The sequence below is a fragment of the Mustela nivalis genome (assembly GCF_964662115.1).
Source record: "Mustela nivalis genome assembly, chromosome: 16".
In the NCBI taxonomy this organism is placed as follows: domain Eukaryota; kingdom Metazoa; phylum Chordata; class Mammalia; order Carnivora; family Mustelidae; genus Mustela; species Mustela nivalis.
The window spans coordinates 48,158,547-48,174,401 of NC_139035.1; positions in this window are offsets into that span (position 1 = coordinate 48,158,547).

A 15,855-nucleotide genomic window follows, 5' to 3' on the forward strand; every position below is an offset into this window, starting at 1 on the left:
GTAAGAATTTAAGTTGATTATTTTGGTCACATATAAAAACTCTACTCTTTCAGCTCTGTTTAAGTCTTTGGTCTTTTAACATTCACTACAGTTAAATGTGATTTACATACCCCAACTGCAGTATAAGATTTCCAAGTGTGTATACCCTACCAGTTAACTTTAGACTTCCATGTTTTTATGTTGTTACATAAATTCTTTATATTCTTCAGTTCCAGAATGTTTTGCTTTAAATAATTCTATCTTTGCTGAACTTCTCGTTTTGTTTATAGACAACTCAGCAAAATCTGGGACATCACATATTTATGTTCTCTTATAGTTCCCTAGCTTCTTTAAAACAATTATTTTTCATTCTTTATCAGGGATAGATCTCCATTTCTTTGGAATTAGTTGCTGGAAAATTGTGTTCCTTTGGGGATATCATGTTTCCTTGATTTTTAGTGTTCCTTAAAGTTTTGCATTGCTATCTTTGCATCTGAAGAAGTAGGCACTTCCTCTAGTCTTTATTAATGAGCTTTGGGAGAGATATACCTTCTTCACCTGTCAACCCAAATAGGGACTCTAAAGCTTTCTCAGACTTTTTCTATGGTTTTGTCTGCTCCATGCCTCTTCTTCCTTCTTGCAGGGGAATTCTTTTTTTTTTTTTTTTTTTAAGAATTTATTTATTTATTTGACAGAGAGAGATCACAAGTAGGCAGAGAGGCAGGCAGAGAGAGAGAAGAGGAAACAGGCTCCCCGCTGAGCAGAGAGCCTGATGCGGGACTCAATCCCAGGACCCTGGGATCATGACCTGAGCCGAAGGCAGGGGCTCAACCCACTGAGCCACCCAGGCACCCCTTGCAGGGGAATTCTTAAGATTGCATGTCTTTTCCCAATCCTGCAAAGCCAGGCCAAGTGTTGAGAGCCTGCTAATTTATTTTCCCTAGGGCAGTTCCCTAGGGAGCTCAAGTTCTTATGGTTTCTCCCAAGGCTGCAAAGTTGGGTCTGCTTTCTGCAAAAGCACACACTCCATCTACAAAGGTTTGCTCTCACCATCTGTGGAGGTGCATGGGGAGTCAGCCGTGAGTCAGGAAGGGATGAAGCACATGAAGTATTGGGGGTGCCCATGGGCCAGTTGAGGGTTTCATTGAAAATGTATCCCAACCAACTCATGGGCCAGCTTTTTTATGGAGGCTGTGACACTTCTGTCATCCTCTAATGAGCTCCAAAGTCCTAGTTGCTATGTGCCAACCTCTCAGCTATGCTGATTATCTCAGTCTTCTTGGTGAGACAAGAAAAAAGTGCCTCTTGATGACGGTTCTGAGGAAGGCAGGTGCTCATTCACTGTGCTCCCGATTTCCTCTGAGGGAGAAACTGTGGGTCAGGGGGAAGTGGGGTTCTCTTGGCACTGAGCTGAGCTGTCTTGGGAGAAGAGTGATGTAGGTAAAGCAAAATCTATTTTTAAGACTCTGTTCTTAGATTCTTCAAGGTGCCTTTCTTGTTTTTTTGCTCCAAAAATGTGCTATGACTTCTCTGCTAGACTCCTGGACTCCCACAAAAGTACTCTTGCCTATAAGTGGTTGACAAAATCAATGTCTGTGGTGGGATAACAGTGGAAAACTCCTATTCTACCACCTTGCTGACATCACTAAAAAAAAAAAAAAAATCCTATTATTAAAAATTTAGAACCCTCAGAAGCACATATATTACAGGTATAACAGCAATGGCCTTATAATTCAACACTATTAATATAACTAATATTTGTAAGTTCTCATTTTAATATTACATACAAATATGAATTGTGTTTAAAAATTGCAGTGTAGACTTTTTCAGTTTCTAACTTCTTATTTCTTTGAATTGGATTAAATAGAAGTACTTCAAAAGACATCACAATCAATATTCAGACATTATCCAGTTCCTATCAGGCAACGTTGTCTCATTAACAGGCAACTTCATTAGAGGCTTTGGAAATCAAATATCTGGGATCAAACTTGCCAAGGAACCTGCTCTAGGACTCAGAAATAATAAATGGAGGAAATATACCATACATTTAAATAAATGCTGCTGAATTAAAAAAATGGCATCTTTATGTATAAAATCTGATATCAGGTTGAATAAGAGGACAGTATTAAATAAATGACTTCATAATTAATAATTGAAATTCACACAATCTTTCAAAAATAACATCTTAGTCTCCCTGCCATAGTATTCACCTTCTCCAACCTTGAAATTGTCCTTTTCAAACTTCCCACTAAATCCCCAGAGTACCTAAGATAGTCTTTAAACACATCTTGATTTAATTCTAACAGAAATCACTATCCTTTCTCTTTAACCCTTTACTGGAATAATCATCTACCCAAAAGATACACAAATACCTGTGAAAAGTGGATTAAGCCGCTGCCTTCAGCTCAGGTCATGATCTCAGAGTCCTGGGATCCAGTCCCACATCGGGCTCTCTGCTCAGCAGGGAGCCTGCTTCCCTCTCTCTCTCTCTGCCTGCCTCTCTACCTACCTGTGATCTCTCTCTGTCAAATAAATAAATAAAATCTTAAAAAAAAAAAAGAAATACATTTTCAAGTACATTTCTTGATAATCTATAAAATATTTAGTGAATCAATAGTACGTTTAAATAGTTGAATCTCAAAGAACCATTAGGAAACAATATTCATCACCAAAATAAGCAGATGAAAATAAAGTATGCTAGAAAAATATGAAAGTCATGTATTGCATTTGAAACTTTTTTTTAAGTCCCTTGCTTAAAGTCATGGGAAAAATATAACACTTTAATAAGAGAATATTTAATTCTTATTTTGCATTTTCAAATGATTAGTTTGGATGGATGATTTGTTTTCCATTCTGTTTTGGTTACAGGTGGAAGAACTCACATTTTACAATGGCAAAGTAACTTGTTTAAAGTTAATAAGCTGAGGGGCACCTGGGTGGCTCAGTGGGTTAAAGCCTCTGCGTTCAGCTCGGGTCATGATCCCAGGGTCCTGGGATCGAGCCCCACATTCAGCTCTCTGCTCAGCAGGGAGCCTGCTTCCTCCTCTCTCAGTCTCTCTCTCTCTCTCTCTGCCTGCCTGTCTGCCTACTTGTGATCTCTGTCAAATAAATAAATAAAATCTTTTTAAAAAATAAAGTTAATAAGTTGAAACTGTAAAATTCAAAAGACTTGATGGCATAATGTTAAATGCTTAAAATATTTTAAAATATCAGATTTTATAGAAGAAAAATTAAAGCAATATAAATCCATTAAGGCAGGAAGAAATGAGGAGGGGGAGAAGGGAAAAGGGAGACAGTAAAAGTGTAGAAGGGAGAAAAGGAAGGAGGGTAGGAGTGAAGGAAAAGAAGTTAAGAGGAAAGGAGAGAGAATAAGCAGTTTGAAAGGCAGAGTGGAATTGCTGGGTCATAGGGCAGTTCTATTTTCAACATTTTGAGGAACCTGTAAACCTGGTGATTCACAGACCTGTACCCCTGGGGATAAAAATATATGTTTATAAAAAATAAAAAATTGTATTAAAAAAAATAAAAATAAAACTTCATTAAAAAAAAAAAAAAAAGGCAGAGTGGATAGAAGGAAGAAGAGAAAAGGTAGATCACTCACTGAGATGACCTCATCACCATCCAGTGAAGAAGTAATTATGCTTTAAAAATATATCACTGACCGGGGCACCTGGGTGTCTCAGCGGGTTAAGCCTCTGCCTTTGGCTGAGGTCATGATCCCAGCATCCTGGGATCGAGTCTCGCATTGGGCTCTCTGCTCAGCGGGGAGCCTGCTTCCTCCTCTCTCTCTCTGCCTACTTGTGATCCTCTCTCTCTGTCAAATAAATAAAATCTTAAAAAAAAAAAAAAAAATATATATATATATATATATATATATATATATATATATATATATATATATATCACTGACCAGAATATATATAAAATAAAAATTTTAATCTTCTTAGCATAAAATTAGAAATCTTGTATTATCTGACCCCTGCTTATTTTCTACCCTCAACTCTTAGCACTTTCCAGTATAAACCTTCAGCTCTAACCATACCAAATTAGCTACCTCTGATGACTCTCCCAACCTTTACCAGACCACTGTGTCCTTGCTCTTTGGTCTTTCCTTTTTCTCCCCCTTTCTCTTCCTTTTCCTTAGTCCGTTCTCTATACTCCTAGTCCTAATAATTATTCTTCAATATCAGTTCCAATCCTGACCGTCTTAAGTATTTCTTGATCCATCCTACTCTTCAGGAAATGTGTCCTTCCCTTAATGCTCACTTAACAACTTGTAAAAACCTCGATTACAGCATCTAACACTTGATTGTCTGGACAAATATGAGCTTCATGAGTCCTAGAACTAAGTCTTAATCATCACTGTTCCCTCAGTAAAGGATACACTTCTAAACTCTTAAAAAGAAATATTTATTGCGGAAATTAGTAGACTTTATGAGACTGAGCAAATGAACAAGACTAATTATGAATTAGATTCCCTTTTAAAGAAAGTCATATAAATTATGAAATTTATTTATATTTTTCATATTTGCCTGAAAATTTCTAACACTCCCTTAAAGTTTGATTATAGACCAAGACTAACATTTAATTACTGCAAAATGAACTTTTCATAAAGTAGCCTGAATGCTGTGAATAAGAAGTCTACAGAGAGTTCACAAAGTTCAAAAACATGCCAATTTTGTACAAAATAAGGTCTGTGGAGCTCACTGTGCTATTGCTGCTGAGCTTGCAGGAGCTTTTGGTAATTAATCTGAGCTTTGGGGAATTTCCAGTGTTGGCAAACATGTTTTAAATTTTAAATCTGTTGTTTGATGGGACATTCCTGAGTAGAGGTCATGCAATGGGGGAAAAAAAGATGTTTAAGCTTAACCTGCACTTTTTTTTTGGTCAGATGAGCACAACAAACATTTGTGGAAATACAGTTTGATTTCAAATAAAGCTTGCTTGAGAGCTCCAGTGAATACAATATAAAGTATTTCTGCGTAAGGATTTGATTATGCATGAACTAGCTAGGGGCTATAAATTAAATTTTAAATTTCTTATATTGGACATTAGTTGGTTCTATAATATTAATCTGGGGTTCAATGTACATAAAGGGTTTGTTTGGCACCATATGTCTTAGAAATGCTAGTCTATCTATGGATATTGACTGGGAAGCTACATAAGCCTTTCTCCAGTAGAAGATCAAATATAACCAAACCACACAACCACAAGGCGGGAAGTAATATGCAAAATGCATGTTATGTGCAAATGAGCTGAAATACATTCAACTGGGCATGTCAAAAGCAGGAAGTTGGAAAACATCTAGTGGAGTTTCAGAGAGGCACAGCAAAAAAATAAAAAATAAAAAATAATTTAACCCCCACGTATGGTTTGAATGAAAACTAAAAATTATGATCAGCCATTACAAATATTAGAGAAATGTGAACACCAACAAGAAAAGGAAAAATTGTTATGGGCATAAAATATAAACCATTTAAAGATAAAACAACTGAACTTTAGCAAAAGCTAAGAAAAACAAATAACAATCCTTCAGTATAACTTGTAAAAATTTCTGAGCAGAATAATATTATTCAAGCAGTAGAATGATTAATATATAATTCTCGTTTAATAGAGAACAGAAAAATTACAGCTGCTTATTTCTGGAAAAGTCTTGAAAGATTATCTTTTCAATGTCATATCCACTGCTTAATATGTTTGCAAACATGGCCTAAAGACCTCCAAAGATAAAAATTATACTCATTGGGGGACAGGGTCTCTACTTACTACCAGTATTCTGATGTTAACAGTCACATATTAAAATAGATATATAAAAAATGGTCACGATACGAAGAGCAAACTTCCACTTGCCCTTCAGGATGTGAGACTTCTTGCTGGCACCACTACACTACATCACTCAATATCTGCCAAGAACTCATAGAGAGAAAATTAAGTGACCTTTGCCTCTTCACAAATGGCTCTGTGCTTATTTGTACCAAAGCACTTTCCATATTGTTTTGTAACATTTGAACGTAAGACTGTTCTTCATCACTTTTGAAGTACATGACACAATGCCTGGCAAACCATTGTTAATTTGAATAGTTAGAAGTGAGTGAAGGCCCGCAACATGAGGAAATAGTAGAAATGGTCAGATGTCTGGATTTTCTATGGCATTTTCCATGTTCAGTTACCATTAGAATGCATAACTAAACTTTAAATGTTACATTAATCTTTAAAAGGCTATATAAGCATATATAAAGTGCAGCACAGGGAATATAGTCAGCGGAACTGTAATAGTCTAGTATGGTAACTGACAGTAGCTACACTTTTTGTGAGTATAGAATATACCTAAAACAAAAGTAATATTGTGCATCAACTACAATAAAAAAAAGACTATGTAAGCATAAAGAAAATTTTTCTAAGGAGTCAGAGGATTTATATTCCCTATTTAACAATATAGTAAGCACAACTGGAAATTAAGCATATTTTCCATGTCTCTCCCTACCTTCCTCCCTACTAAAAATATAAATAAGAAAGATTAACATAGGTAGTTGCCAACTTATGCAAATACTATTTAATGAATAACTTATTATTTAACTGTTGTATACAATAGGTTCTTCCCCCCTCCACACACAACCCCCCTAACACACACACAAAAGGGAAAAAAAAAATCCTAAGTTTGAAAGAAAACCCACTGAAAGAACCTCAGTTAGGAACCTCTCTCACAGGTCTTAAATATCAGATCTACAGGGTCCTGAGCTTTCAAGGAACATCTCTATGAGATGGCCCTCACAGAAGAGTACCTACTCATGTATACTCCTCATGTACATTTGTTGAATCTGATGCATTCTTCACAATCCCCCACTTGAGAATAAAGAAATGCTTCAACAGTAGAACACACATGAAGGAATAAGAGAAAGATCTGTAAATCAGGTCAGGTGGGGAAGAGATTAAGAAAATTGGGAGAATCATTTTATCAATCATTGGCAATCACCATGGTACATGTTTGGGCTCAGTATAAGGAAGAAATTACTAATATTTAAAGCAATTCAAGAAGAAATCATCTCAGAAAGTAATGGACTCCAACGACGGCAAGTGCTCAAGCAGAAGCTAAATGACCATCTGTCAGGGATATTGTAGAAAGGAGACTTTCATTGAGCAGGAGGTTATGCTAAATTATCTTTAAGGCTATTTCCAACTCCTGAGATTCTCTAACTCAATGAAGTAGAGCTTGAAGAAAACCCCAAAGAACTATTAACTAACTCTGTGTACTCAATATATATACAGATATATCAGCAGTTAATTTCAAACCAACCATTAACTTCCTCTAAGCATTTAATCTGTCTCAGAAACTTGAAGAAAATGGTCATAAAAAAAGAAACAGAAAAATCCCTTACCTGCATGGATGATCTACTTAAATGGTTTTCAAATTGGGCTCTTCAGATTCTTGGGAACAGAGGGAAACCTTGGAGCTACTTCAGAGGCAGCTTTGAGGCAGGAACAACTGGAGGGCAGAAGAGGGAAACTAAGCAGGTGAAGTCTGGGATCTCCTAAAGCCACTATAACCAGGACAGCTCATATACAGGACAGCTTTATAACTTTATATATTTTGCTTCTGAGCAACATATATTATTTGAATAAGAGGATTCATGTCTTTAAAATTTTGATGAGAACCAACATAGTTAATTAAGGCCAGTATTGTACAATTTCTGGTTAAATCGGTATTGAAAAAAAGAGCAAGAGAATACAGCAGATACATTGAAAGTCATAGAAAGAAAATAGTTCTTTCTGAGGGCCAAGCAATTTAAATACACTATTTAAGTGGCTATTTCAATAATCAACATTTTGGTCCACTAGAGAATCAACAATTATGTATTTTGTTCATTGATATAATCCCCTGAATCTAGAAAAACACTTGGTAGAGAGTCTGTGATCATTAGAATTTATTAAACTAATAGAAATGTCAGTGTTCTTCCAATTTAGGCAAATTTTTAAAATGCCACTTTGAGAGTTCTGTTTTTAGCTAAGATATAGATATTCACAAGAAAACACCACTTCTGCCTTAATTCTGAGAGAACACTAGATAATATAAAGTATAAATATTTCTTTAAAAGCCATTAAGGAGCTATGGGTACAAAGAATCCTAGAGATGGATGAGCTCTCCCTTAAAAGACGGATTTTAAGCATGGAGTATTAGCAAATTGAGAAGGGGTTAGCCTTCTTTAAAAGATTTTTGCTTGGTAAAAGGAGGAAATAGTGGAATCTTAATAGCCATACATTTGCTGCTATGGTGGACAGGAATCTGAAGGAATCCCAAATACAGAGTTTGTCCTTTCTGTCCATTTTACCTCACGAATATTTACAGAATAATGGATAGTGCTGGATTCTGAGAGAAGGACTGGACATAAAGAAGTCTTACAGTTTAATTAGCTAAGTGAAGGAGCCAGATCTCTCCCCTAAGACGTTTGAAACCCAAGTTGAATTGACAGTCACTAATCCACCCCAAACTCAGTTCAATTCATTAGGTTAAATTAAAAAAAAAAAAAAAACAAACAAAAAAAAACCTTCACTCTACTTATCTGACAAAGGGAAGTATAAGATCTTCCTGAAAGAAAGTATCTGCCTCAGTCCACTGTTCTTTTATACACGATCAATAGCACACAATAAAAATTTATGAGACCAATGAAGGAATTAAAAAACATAACCTATAATCAAGAGAAAAATAGCTATTTTGTTTTGTTGAGAAGAAAAAACTGTTACGAGAAGCAGATCCACAATGACTCAGATGATGGATTTAATTTGTGTCTATGTGTAATGTGTGTGTATGTGTGTTTATATATACAGAGAATAGTTTTCAAAATGGATTTTAAAGAATTCCACAAATTCCAAAACTAGCAAATATAAAAAATAACCAAAAAGAAGTTATAGAGCTAATGAAATGTGATTTTGAAATAAGAAAATCATTATATAAGCTTACAACAGACTAGACAGAGTGGAAGAAAAACGTAGCGAACCCAAAGAGAGGCTAATAGAAATTATTCAAATGGAAGTATAGGAAAACAAAACAAAGCAGCCTCAGAGACCTACAGTACAAGACAGGTTATAATGAAGCTCTAGATTTAGAGGAGAAACAGAGCATGTTTATTTTGTTTGTTTGTTTGTTTTTTGTTTTTGTTTTTTTTAAAATATGGCCGTGAGTTTTCTAATTTTCCAAAATTAAAGAAATACATCAACCATATGCTTAATAAGCTCTGTGAACCCCTTGCAAAATAAAACTAAAAACAACCCATAGCCATATCATAATTTAAAATCTAAAAATAAAAGCATTTAAGAGTAGCTGGGGGGTCACATTATATAGAGGGTACAAGAATAAAAGTCAAAGTCAATAAATTTACAACATTGAAATGCTTAAAAAAACCTCTTCATCTTGAATTCTATACCCAGTGAAGGTATCCTTGAAATATGAGTACTTGAAGAAATTTTCAGACCAATCAAAACTAAAATAATTTGCTTCCAGAAAATACATTGTTAGAATCCCTCAAAATATTCTTCTGTCGAAGAGAAGTGATATAAAATTACAGCCCAGATGGCAAAAATAAAGAACCATAAAGGAAAAATAAATGGGTAAATATAGAGCATTACTTTAAAAATTTATTTAGAAGATTACCAACTGCATTAAACAAATTAATTGTGGTATGTATGACATATGTAGGAGTAAATTATATGGCAACAATAGTTCAAAGAATAGGAATGGTAGTGCAGCTCAGTTTCTCTATAGTAACATATATTAATATTAGTTCAAAATGGACTATGGTAAGTACTTAATCTCCTGCATAATAACCAAGAACATAAAGATAGATAGGAAAAGAACCAATGGAGGGATAAATTGGAATACAAGCATCCAAATAATCCAAAGGAAAAGAGAAAAGGAGGCACAAAGAAACTAAGATTAAGTGACACAAGCAGAAAATGCACAGAAAGGGAGTGGACTTAAATGTATCTTTAATCATATTAAATATAAACAGGCTAAATGAACACTCCAATTAAAATACAGGGATTATTACATTGTAGCTACAATTATATGTTACTGATGAGACATATTTAAATGTAAGGCCCCAGATGAAAATAACAGGAAAACCGTACAAGTACTAGTCATGAGAAATGCGGTATGGCTACATAAATAACACCCCAAAGTCAACTTCAATATGACAGATATTGCACAGATAAAGAGGGGTGTTTCATAACAATACAGCAGTCAGGTAATCAGGAAGCATTTACCTCTTTTCCCTCCCAAGGAGTTTGAGCTTCAGGGCTACTTCAATGTCCAAAACATAGGAAACCACTTCTGTCCAGCACTTAAATTTTTTCCCAAATTAAATGTTTACTGAATCTTAATTCTCAGGATAGTCTTCTGTAAATAAAGCTGATTTAAATATTAAGAAGTCATTTGATATACCCATTAAATGACTAAGCCCTAGGGAATTCAAAGATAAATAACTTCTGTCACTGAGCAGGCCACAGTTTAGCTGCAGAGACAAATAAGCAAGTAATTGTAATGCTTTATGAAAGATATGCAAGGATTGCTCAGAAGAAGCTAGGGGAGTACAGGCAAAACATCTAATTCACCTTAGATTCTGAGAGGAAGGTTGGTGAGGGAATACTCAATGTTCTGTGAGTGCCCCATGCAATGCATGGCAAGTTGGCAGACCATAAGCAACAACTAATCTCTATCTTGCAAGCAGCTGACAATTATTTTTAATTAATTGAAGGACAAATTTAAATATATGGTCCAAATTCGATATGCAACAATATCATGCAGAGATTTTGATCGATATGAAATATAATCCACTAAAATTCTATTTAGTTTGCTGAATGTACACTCCGAATGTATACTTTATCATCCTCTGTATGACAATTTACCCTCATACCTGCATATTACTATGAAAACCAAACTGTATAAATCATATTTATCTTGAACTAGTTGCATGTGCTATATTTGTATTTTTTGTCTTTTTAGCTGTATGAATGCCCTAAGAACACATCCAAAGTGATAAATCAGATAAATTTTAATAGTCTACTTTCACATATAATAGGAAAAAATGAAACCACATAGATAGCATAAATAAATGTATAATTCAAAATACTCAGTTTGGTCAATAAGTTCAATTATCTGATATAATTAAGCACTGTAATGGCTATTTGAGTTTTACCTCTTTCCCTTTGTACTTCGCACCATTTTTCAAAGGATTGAAATAACAGCAAAGTGGCCAATAAAGTGTAAAGAAATAACAGATTAGAGAATGACTTGGCATGTACACAAACTATGTATTGATAAACAATACTGTAAACCCAATATAAACTTTTATGTTGAATTGGCAAAAGACATTCCTACCAGAATTCCAAGTCTATTGCTAAGTAATGGTGTGCTTGGCTGTTACATCATTTAGTACCATTCTCTAAGAGCCGAGACCCAGTCTTGCATGGCCTAATGCCTACCATAAAAACTAGCACACTCCCTTGAATACAGTAGGGTGTTAACAGTTTTCTGTACTACATAACTATGCTGCCTATGTAATTAAATCTTCATATTCTTTCTTCCATTTAACATTTCTTTAATATTTTCATTTCATGATCTCTCTGTGCTGAATAATGGACACAGTCTTTAAATCTTTCAGTTCACTAGTTCTCTCATAAGCTACTCTTAAATGATTATTCAGTTACCTTTTTTCAAAACATTTTTCTACAATAATTTGTTTTTCCTTCAAATCTTATTTTATATCATATTGCTCATTCCTCAAAATCCAATCTTTTCTATGTTTTTTAACATTTTACTTACAGATGTCGTGTTAGTTAGCTTACAGTGCCAGTATCTTGTATCTAATTCTTTTGTCTCCGCCCTTTGCTGGCTCCCATACATGATAAGATTGTTTTTGTGCATTTATTTTGTGACATTTGATAGTGGGCTCATATTTATTGGAACTTTACTCTTAAGATTCTTCAAGATTTACTTTAAAGGTAGTTTCTCCCTCAGACTATATGTATTTGCTTCTGCCAGGCAATAGAACATCCAATTAAAATTAACTTTCCTGCTTTCAAGATTTTAGGACCCACTACCCAGATAGCATGAATTAATTATTGAGGGTGGGGAAACTGCCTACCAAATAAGTGGGAAGATAATTATTCTCATTCATTGACTACCAACATTAAGTGGGCCAACGTAATTCCAGCTCACTCTTACTCTGAAGAGATGCTTTATATTCAAGCTGTAATTGGGGTTGGGGTCAAGGAGGGTACATTAGTTTCCTATGGCAACTGTAGAAAATTACTGCAAATATAAGGGCTTAAAACAACACAAATTTATTGTCATATAGTTTGGTAGTTTTAGTCGGAAATGGATTTTATCTAGCTAGAATCAAGATGTCACAAAGGCCAGGGTTCTTTTTGGAACACTTATGGTAAAATACATTTCTCTGTCCTTTCCAGTTGTCCAGATTCTTCAACTCCTGGCCTTCTACCTCCATCTGAAAGTCAGTAATGGTCGTCAAGGCTTTCTCACATTGCATTACTTTGATACTGACTCTTCTGCTTCCATCTTCCACTTAAAGGATGTTTTGATTACACTGAGCCCACCTTAAGGTCCACTATTTAGCAACCTTAATTTGCCTTTGCCAAAGAACATATTTATGGGTACCAGGAATTAGGGCATGGGTATCTTTGAGTGGGTCATTATTCTGCTTATCACAGAAGGTCTCTTCTTAGAGTTTTATCTTTGAGTAGACACTTGATTTTTCTCTCTTGTCCTGCAAGCCCTAAAAATCATGAAGAGTGAAGTTCAATTTCACCAGATTTGCTAAATGCTTTCAAGGCTAAAACTGGATCAATGCTCACTTACCACTATACATTCCTTAACTGACTTAATATTTGCCTGGACTCTGCCTATTTCTTACATTCTTGGAAGTCCACTGATAGATACATTTAATATATTTTGTATAGTTTTTCTATAGCATTAGATGTTTGGGTGGAAAAGTTGATCAGGGTAACTTGTTCACTAACCAAATAATTCTTTACTAGAGTAATTGTGTGTGTGTATGTGTGTATTAATCCTAGTAATTTTATCTTGTTTCATCTAAAAATATTTTTCATATTTGATTTTACATTAGCATAGGTAAATCAAAGGATAGAGTGTCTTCCAGCCACTTCGTCATTGCCAGGATTTGCTAAGGTACCATGTCACAATTTAGTGACCTATTCCTTGACATGTAAAAGGGGCTCTGGTTTCTTCTTCAATTTATTTCCACTCCACAAACTTTTAATGAATACTTATCTATGCAATTAATCTACTAGACCTAAAAGAAAGCTAAATTAAATAGAACATTACTGGTTACCCCAAAGAACTCTGAACCTAATAACAAATACAAGATGTAAATATAATTAGATTATGGTGTCATACAGGCAATAATAAAACATTGTTACTGAGTAAAACAGTAACACAAAAACAGTTATCTACTACACTTGGGTGTAATAGGAAAGAAATCACAGAGAAGAAAAAGCTCATGCTGAGCCTTTAAAAATGCGTAAGAGAGAAAATGACAATCACATTCCAGGACGCAGGATGAATTCCAAGTAGTTCAACTTAACTTGAAGACATATTACATTTTACAAAGTAGTGAACAATGCAGTGAGAAAGGATAGGGAAGCAGGCAAGAATCCTATCTTAATGGATATTCCCCACACAAAAATTTAAAAAGTTTTTCCAACAGTGGTTTGCAAACCTGGCTGCTAATCAAAATTTCCTGTGGACACTGTTACATACATAGATTGCTGAACCTAATCTTCAAACTTACTGAATCAGAATCACCTTGAGGTAAAATGATTTTAACAAGCTTTCAGATAACTGATGTTAATTTTATCATTTAGGATGCTTGGGGCTACACGCAAGAGAAAAGTTTACAAGTAACATCTTTATAAGAGGTATTATATACATATTAAGTAGTCTCAGATAGGAGAGCTTCACTACTGAATAATTTAGTAGCTCTAGGATATCAAAAATGATGCAGATGACTTCTGTGTCTGTGAGCTAAGCCACCTAGCTGTTCTGAGGTAGGTTCAGTTGCCTTAGGCTTTCTACCTTCATACAAAAATACCCAAAGCAAGAAATCTTTTCTCTGTATCTCTCTTCTTGTGAACAAGAAAAACTATCCCAAAGATGCCTCTACCAACAGACACTTCCTTATGGTTCACTACAAAAAGGTCATTATATAGTCACTTTTAAACCAATCACTGGCAAGGGCAATGGATTTATCATCACTGCTAATCAATACTCATTCCTTATTTCTGAGGAGAGACATGGACTACCATGAAATACATAAGCACCCAATATCTAAATAATATAAATGAATAACATCAGGGTTCCAACAGAATAGAAATGTAAGATACTGCTGGGCAGTCAACAGTATTTATCATAAAGAAGGTCACTGGACCAATCTCTGGGAACTACTGCATAAGTGATACTAGCAGTTTAAATTAGAGATAAACGTCATTAGACTTGCATTTTCAAAAAATCAGTGGGTGTTTTGAGAATGACACAACTAGATGTCAGATCCTCTCTACTTGAAGTAGAGGAATAGTTACTAGAGTATTTTAGCAAGCTAATAAAAAAGATGGTAATCATTTTACCTAAAAAAAGTAAGAGAGCTGATAAAAAGGATGTGCATGAGAAAGCTTTTGTATCAGAATATCACCAGCAGTACTCAGGATCTTGTTGAATTACGGTGACAATGGAGAGAAAAGAACTGAGTATTTCTACCAGGTTGTTCGTGCCTGCATGGTTAGAGCACTAACCAAAGAATCACGAATGGCCTGTAAAATGAAATTTATTTTAGTGAGAAGATAATGACCATTAGGCCAAATGCTATGAAGAGGTCAAGTAAGATAAGGACCAAGAAGAAGTTATGAGCAAGTCACTACAGTCACTGCATGAGCATTTTAATGCAGTCATAAAAGCAGAGACCAAATTACAGTAATTGAAATGGATGTTGAAAAATGCAGACAATGAGACAGACTCTCTTTTTAAGTACTTAATTGTGAAGGGAAAGGAGCAATAGGTTGATGGCTGGAGTTGGTCAGCTTTGAGAAGAGCTGTATCTGTATGGCAGCTACTCTAGTCTCTCAAAAACAAAATCCAATAGATAAAGTTTAGAAAATGTAACCAAGACCAGATAATTCACAGAACAAAAATCTCCTCAGATATAGATGGGTATATGAACTAAAATGTAAGTAAAGAGATTGTTCCTGTTCAGTATAAGGATGTATTCCCTAAAAACTAAATAGAGGAGGATAAAGATGGAAGCAATATAGATACATCTGGAGATTGAAGTGAAGTAAATTAAGGGGACTGAAGAAGTTCTTTACTCAGTACAAAAACATGCGCTGATAGGACAAATGGGATGGGACCATGAGAAAAGTGATGAACGCTGGAATGTTCTCCATTAGACAATAGCAGAGCAAGCTGGCCTCCAAATTAATGAGGATTGCTAAGTGTCTAGATGAGACTGGAAATCACAAATTACAAACACACACACACACACACACACACAAACACACACACACACACACAAACTTTGGGGATGTTCTCAAAAAGTTTAGAGGAATCCAAATGAAGTAGCAGAGGTAGACATAAAAGATTTCCAATTTGGATAAAATATAAGAGCCAGAGAGTGAAGGAGTTAATGGTATTTTCTACTGTTTGGGTGGAGAATCATAGCAGAGTAAGAAAGAAAATGGAATCTAGAAGAACTTGGAAACCTAGTCTTAAAAAGGGGTTGAGTGTGTGAGGAGGCTCTGGTTATAAAAGATCTCCTTTGCAATTAAAATGTTTCATTCTTCACTTCATTTGCC